Here is a 7,847-nt window from a genome sequence, read left to right as displayed (position 1 = left end):
CAGCCATATATTTAATATATGAATACATACTGTACCGACATCCTCATGGGACTCTGCAACATTGTCATTTAGTGACTTTCTAGCTGTTCATCTCAAAAGACTATTTTGATCCTGTATTTTTGAGGAAAAGAATATCACATGTTAGAGTAAATTTATTGTACAATATTAAACAGCAATAATATTTCTTTTAAAAACCTCTTGTTGATATCTCCTGTAGATATGAAATGTTTTATGTAATTGATGTAGCATAGCCAATAGACCATGGCAACCTATCTAGCACTGTCCTTTAAATGAACTTTACATAAGCCCAAGAAAATACCTCAGATGAAGAAAAAGTATATTTTATAGGTTCAGGCATGTTTGACCAGATTCCAAGGCTTATTCTCCAGAAAATCACTGAGATAATTCTCCAGGACCCATATTCCACCTTCTTTACAGAGAAGTCTCTAATCATTTGCAATTTAGGTTAAATGTGACTTAACATAGCCTTGAAATTAATTTTTCTCCGAACTCCCAAATCATACTAAATTTTATTCAAAACATTTCAAGTTGACTTTAATTTCCTTGTATCAATATGTATATAAACATAATGGTCTGGATAGCAAATACAGATAAGCTTTTTGTTTCAAGATAAGTGTTGAACACTGGAGTAGCCTATTAGAGACACATGGAGGACATTTTTTCAAAACGCATGTGCCCAGCTTCCACACATAGCTTACTGAATCAAAACCACAGCGTTGTAGCCATTTGTTTCTCAAAAGAATGGAGCCCCCAAATTTTGGCTGGTCACATGTCTACTCAGAATGAAAACCACTTTGCAGTGTTGTTTATAGCTAGCTTTGGCTGCATAATATCCCAGATGATTCATGGACCCACCAACACTTAGAATTGCTCTTCAGGGCTTCAAATTAGCCAAAATCTAAGTGCTGACTGAGATTCTCCCCTTTGGGACCCTGACAAGTCTTGGCACACACTCAACTACTGGGAGCTATTAAAAAGGCAAAAATAGAATCTCTCTAGAAAACAAGCTTATGTAGAACAAAATATCAAGCTGCCTTTCTCAGTTGAAATTTTTAAAAGCGTATTATGTAGTGAAACCTGAAATAAAGACATATAAGGCTCCACTTGAGTTTTTAAATGAAAGAGAATAAAAATGAAATGCAGTATTAGGAGTTCATTTGAAAGGTCAGTGAGCTCTGATCTCTTTACAGATTCAGTGCTACTTTGTCATTGTCTATAATTGCAAGCTAATAGCATAACATATGCCTGAAGCCCGTGATCCTTGGGTACCACTCGGTCTTAAATCAGAGGAATTCAGAGATGTTCACTCTGCAGAAACTGCTGGCAGACAAAAAAAGGAATGAATGAAACTCTTTGGAAATACTTCTTAAGAACTGTGAAAACAATTTTTTTTCTTTTAATTAAGTGCATATTTCACTTAACCAGAGTTGATTTCTCAACCATACCATAGCTGTGGAACTTCCCAGGTGACTCAGTGGTAAAGAATCGACCTGCCAATGAAGGAGATGCAGGAGACATGGGATTGATGCCTAGGTGGGGAAGATCTTTTGGGGTAGGAAATGGCAACCCTTTCCTGTATTCTTGCCTGGAAAATTCCATGGACAGAGGGGCCTGGCAGGCTACAGTCCACGGGGTCGCACAGAGTCAGACTCAACTGAGAGCTCATCTGCACACATCTTAAGTGTAGATTTTATATGTATATATTTGAACTGTTACATATGTAACTGAACCTATCTGATCTTGGGAATAAAATTAATATATGTCACAGTAATTTGTACAAAATTCCAAGGATGTTTCTATTATTTAGCCTGTGGAATAATTTGTGTTTCTAGTAAACTGAGATAGAAGGGGTATACCAAATACTTCATCATTTCTGTTTAAATAAAACATAAGGACAAGGATTAAAATGTGTTTTTAATGCAGCACTGATCCATCCAGATCTGTATTTTGGCTTGAGTAGTCAAAATAGAATGCAGAAGAGTTAGAGAGTAATAATGAAGTAATTAATGACAACTCTTTACATATGTATATGTGTGTATGAATGTATTACTGAACTTATCTGTGGTCTTTCAAGAGTTACCAAGCTAATACTACGGTTGATTTACAAGCCTCTTCTTGATTAAATCCCAGCTAAACTTTTCCAATGGCTTATTAATAGAGTGTATAAAATATAGTGATGATAGTACAACCCGTAGTTAGCCGAGAATAATCATTGTCAGGTTAATAAGAGGGAAAGTCATTAGAAAGCCAGAGACCTAAGTTTGCTCTGATGATTTTCTCTGATGTTTTAAGAAATAGAATCAGAATTTTTACTGATATACACACACGTCACAGGGTCCCTTTCAGTACTCCAGTGAAATAAACCCACCAATTCTTTGGCTTGATATTAGGTATTCAGGGAGATGAGTGATTTCTTGTAAATGAATTATACCAAGAGAAGTGGGACACTTTTTTGAAGCATACGAATATAAATAGGGCAGTTTACATTGGTGCTGTAGGAAAACACCTGGGTTAGAATTGTTCTGTGGTTATCTTGTGAACTTCAGTCAATAAGAGCATTTGTTCAAGAGAAGCAGCGGCTAGAAGAATTTTCATCTTGTGGTCCAAGAAGCTGAGGGTACCTCAGAAGTTCTCAGTTAGGGCACTATTGACATTTTGAGTCAGATCTCTCTTTATTGCAGGGACTGTCTTCTGAATTATAGGGTGGGGGGCAGCATCCTGCCCTCCAGCCACCATATAAGATGGTAACAGCCTCTCACACACTCATTGTGAGAACCAAGGCATGTCTCCATACAGTGCCTAATGTCCCCGGGGGGAAAAGGTATAACTACCTTGCATTAAGAACCACCTAGTTACATAATTACCAAACTCAAGAGAATTTTCAGGAATGCGACCTTCTTGGTATGCAATCACTTCTCATGGAGTGAGCATAATCTGTGAGATTAAGAAAATATGTTGACACAAAGATCAACTAATTCTTTTGAAGTGCTTAGGAACACTTTTTGGTTGTAAACTCAGCAGGAGAGGTTTATCTTGTCCATCTGCAATCTTTAGAAGCAAAACAGAACATCTGACATTACACCATTACGTAGTAGGATCAAAGATTAGTGAGATTATACCCTTGTTAAGAAAATAAATAAGATGGTATTTATTGAGCATAAATATCAAGATCTTAGGGAATTTTGGTAGGATAGGATAAATACTTTTATTATAATAAAAATGAATATAATTGCTAAGATACATAAGTCTTGCTTAATGCTATCAAAATTGGAGCAAATATTAGGTCAGACAAGAATCTATTTTATAAAGAGTTTTTATTCTTTTATAAAGAATCTATTTTTAAAGAAGAGAGTTCAGACACTGCAACAATGCTCCATTCCTACCTGTGTCTACTTAGCCCCCAATTCCTTAAGGATATAAGCATCTTGATTATAGAATCTTATTTACCCTTGTCCTCTTCATCTTAAAATACCTAGCATTTTGCCTGGCTCAAAATGTTCAGTTATTAAATGTTTGTTGAATTAATGAATTATGATACTAAATCTTATAATTTATTTCAAAATAGTTTCTTCCTGTTTATTCCTGTGATTTTAGTTAAGCTTGCAACTATATCTTGCTTGCAATGATTTTTCTGCTTCCAATTTCACTCTCCACCATCCTTCAAAGAGTTGTTTTTGTTTTTGTTAACTCATTTTGTATTATGTAATTTCCTTGATTTAAACTCACTATTGATTTCCTATCACCAAGAGAAAAGCCTAAGACCTTTGGTAATAAGCATATTTTAAAATTTTAATCTACCCCCTTCCTATTATTGCTACCTCATCTCCTGCTACTTACCCATATGCTCAGATATCCCAGACATTCTGTCTTCATGGCAATTCTTGGAAGGATTCAGGCTTTCTTGCATCTCTGTGACTATACTCATGCTATTTCCTCAGTATGGATTATCCTTTGCCTCTTGCCTGACTTGACCTAGTTCTAAAATATGTACTTAACCATTTGATTCTTAGGCAAAAAGCCACCTTCTCTTCTGGGAACATCCTAACTGAACCAAATCTTTCTTCCATCTTTCACTGCACTTTGTTTTAATACAGTAGCCCTCCCACTCCTTCTCTATGGGTTTGTTTTCTGTGGTTTGAGTTACATGTGGTCAGCAGTGGTCCAAAAATACTCTATGAAAAAATTCCAGAAATAAATAACGTAATATTTTTTAATTGCTAGGGACCACATTTACTTAACTTCTGTACTACATATTATTATAATCATTCCATTTTATTATTAGTTATTGCTACTAATCTCTTACTATGCCTGACTTATAAATTTTATCACAAGCATGAATGCATAGGATAAAGACATAGCAGAGCATATATAGGGTATAGTACTATCCTTGCTTTCAGGCATCCACTGGAAGACTTGGAGCATATCCCACATGAATAAGAGAAACTACTGTACTGACCACCTTTATAGAACTCTCTCTCTCGGCAGTCTTCCTGAAAATTTATTAAGACCTGCACTATGACATTTATTAGGTTCCATTGTAACGATATCGGTGTTGACCATCTGGTGATGTCCATGTATAGAGTCTTCTCTTGTGTTGTTGGAAGAGGGTGTTTGTTATGACCAGTACATTTTCTTGGGAAAACTCTATTAGTCTTTGCCCTGCTTCATTCCATATTCCAAGCCCAAATTTGCCTGTTATTCCAGGTGTTTCTTGACTTCCTACTTTTGCATTCCACTCCCCTATCATGAAAAGGACATCTTTTTTGGGTGTTAGTTCTAAAAGGTCTTGTAGGTCTTCATAGAACCATTCAACTTCAGCTTCTTCAGCATTACTGGTTGGGGCATAGACTTGGATTACTGTGATATTGAATGGTTTGCCTTGGAAATGAACAGAGATCATTCTGTCGTTTTTGAGCTTACTTCCAAGTACTGCATTTCGGACTCTTTTGTTGACCATGATGGCTACTCCGTTTCTTCTGAGGGATTCCTGCCCGCAGTAGTAGATATAATGGTCATCAGAGTTAAATTCACCCATTCCAGTCCATTTCAGTTCACTGATTCCTAGAATGTCGACATTCACTCTTGCCATCTCCTGTTTGACCACTTCCAATTTGCCTTGATTCATGGACCTAACATTCCAGGTTCCTATGCAATATTGCTCTTTACAGCATCGGACCTTGCTTCTATCACCAGTCACATCCACAGCTGGGTATTCTTTTTGCTTTGGCTTCATTCCTTCATTCTTTCTGGAGTTATTTCTCCACTGATCTCCAGTAGCATATTGGGCACCTACTGACCTGGGGAGTTTCTCTTTCAGTAAACTCCTCTCACACGCTAGTGAAGTAATGCTCAAAATTCTCCAAGCCAGGCTTCAGCAATATGTGAACCATGAACTTCCTGATGTTCAAGCTGGTTTTATAAAAGGCAGAGGAACCAGAGATCAAATTGCCAACATCCACCAAGCAAGAGAGTTCCAGAAAAAAACATCTATTTCTACTTTATTGACTATGCCAAAGCCTTTGACTGTGTGGATCACAATAAACTGTGGACAATTCTGAAAGAGATGGGAATACCAGACCACATGATCTGCCTCTTGAGAAATTTGTATGCAGGTCAGGAAGCAACAGTTAGAACTGGACATGGAACAACAGACTGGTTCCAAATAGGAAAAGGAGTACGTCAAGGCTGTATATTGTCACCCTGCTTATTTAACTTATATGCAGAGTACATCATGAGAAACGCTGGACTGGAAGAAACACAAGCTGGAATTAAGATTGCCAGGAGAAATATCAATAACCTCAGATATGCAGATGACACCACCCTTATGGCAGAAAGTGAAGAGGAACTCAAAAGCCTCTTGATGAAAGTGAAAGTGGAGAGTGAAAAAGTTGGCTTAAAGCTCAACATTCAGAAAACGAAGATCATGGCATCTGTTCCCATCACTTCATGGGAAATAAATGGGGAAACAGTGGAAACAGTGTCAGACTTTATTTTTGGGGGCTCCAAAATCACTACAGATGGTGACTGCAGCCATGAAATTAAAAGATGCTTACTCCTTGGAAGGAAAGTTATGACCAACCTAGATAGCATATTGAAAAGCAGAGACATTACTTTGCCAACAAAAGTTCGTCTAGTCAAGGCTATGGTTTTTCCTGTGGTCATGTATGGATGTGAGAGTTGGACTGTGAAGAAGGCTGAGCACCGAAGAATTGATGCTTTTGAACTGTGGTGTTGAAGAAGACTCTTGAGAGTCCCTTGGACTGCAAGGAGATCCAACCAGTCCATTCTGAAGGAGATCAGCCCTGGGATTTCTTTGGAAGGAATGATACTAAAGCTGAAACTTCAGTACTTTGGCCACCTCATGCAAAGAGTTGACTCTGATGCTGGGAGGCATTGGGGGCAAGAGGAGAAGGGGATGACAGAGGATGAGATGGCTGGATGGCATCACTGACTCGATGGAGGTGAATCTCTGAACTCTGGGAGTTGGTGATGGACAGGAAGGCCTGGCGTGCTGCGATTCATGGGGTCACAGAGTCAGACAGGACTGAGCAACTGATCTGATCCGATCTAACAATGTATAACTGATTCCTCTTCTGCATACCTGAAACTAAGACAGCAATGTTAGTTGCTCAATTGTGCCCAACTCTTTGCAACCCATGAACTGTAACACACCAGGCTCCTCTGTCCATGGGATTCTCCAGGCAAGAATACTGGAGTGGAATTCCTTCTCCAGGGAATCTTTCCACCCGAGGGATTGAACCCGGGTCTCCTGCACCGCAGGTAGGTGGCTCAGAGGTTAAAGTGTCCGCCTGCAATGGGGGAGACCTGGGTTCAATCCCTGAGTTGGGAAGATTCCCTGGAGAATGAAATGGCAACCCACTCCAGTATTCTTGCCTGGAGAATCCCGTGGACAGAGGAGCCTGGTGGACTATAGTCCAAGGGGTCACAAAGAGTCAGACACGACTGAGAGACTTCACTTTCACTTTCATTGTAACTATCCCTGAGTTCGGTTTTCCTTGGGTTTTCTCTTTCTTTGTATTTTCCTTAGATAATATGCAAGTGGTGAGGAAGTTTATTTTTATTGCCTCCCTCAGGGGACCTTCTGTGGATGTTTCTCAGTCCTATACCTCCCTGACAGAGAAGGCAATGGCACCCCACCCCAGAACTCTTGCCTGGAAAATTCCATGGATGGAGGAGCCTGGTTGGCTGTAGTCCATGGGGCCACTGAGTCAGACATGAGTGAGAGACTTCACTTTCACTTTTCACTTTCATGCACTGGAGAAGGAAATGACAACCCACTCCAGTGTTCTTGCCTCGAGAATCCCAGGGAATGCGGAGCCTGGTGGGCTATCGTCTATGGGGTCGCACAGAGTCGGACACGACTGAAGCGACGCAGCAGCAGCAGCAGCAGCAGCAGCAGCAGCAGCATACCTCTCTGAAGTTAACAACCAATAGAATCTTCATTGTCACAGATGTCCTAACAGTCCCTTCAGTTCTCTCATTTCCCAGCCCCCCTTGAGTCCCATCTGGTTTCCCCAGACCCATGGACCAGACTCTGGAAACAGAAGCTGAATGGTAAACTCAGAATGCCTGTGTGCCCAGTCGTGTCTGACTCTTTGTGACCCCCTGGACTATCGCCTGCCAGGCTCCTCTGTCCATGGGATTTTCCAGGCAAGACTGTTTGAGTGGGTCACCATTTCCTACTCCAGGGGATCTTCCCAACCTCGTGATCAAACCCACGTCTCCTATGACTCCTGCATTGGAAGACAGATTCTTTACCACCTGAGCCATCTGAAACCACACAATATTCAATTCTGGGTCTATCT

This window comes from Bos grunniens, chromosome 1 (genome assembly GCF_055505025.1).
Source record: "Bos grunniens cultivar Pamir isolate PY7600 chromosome 1, Bosgru_T2T1.0, whole genome shotgun sequence".
In the NCBI taxonomy this organism is placed as follows: domain Eukaryota; kingdom Metazoa; phylum Chordata; class Mammalia; order Artiodactyla; family Bovidae; genus Bos; species Bos grunniens.
Note: the sequence above shows the minus strand (reverse complement) of the source record.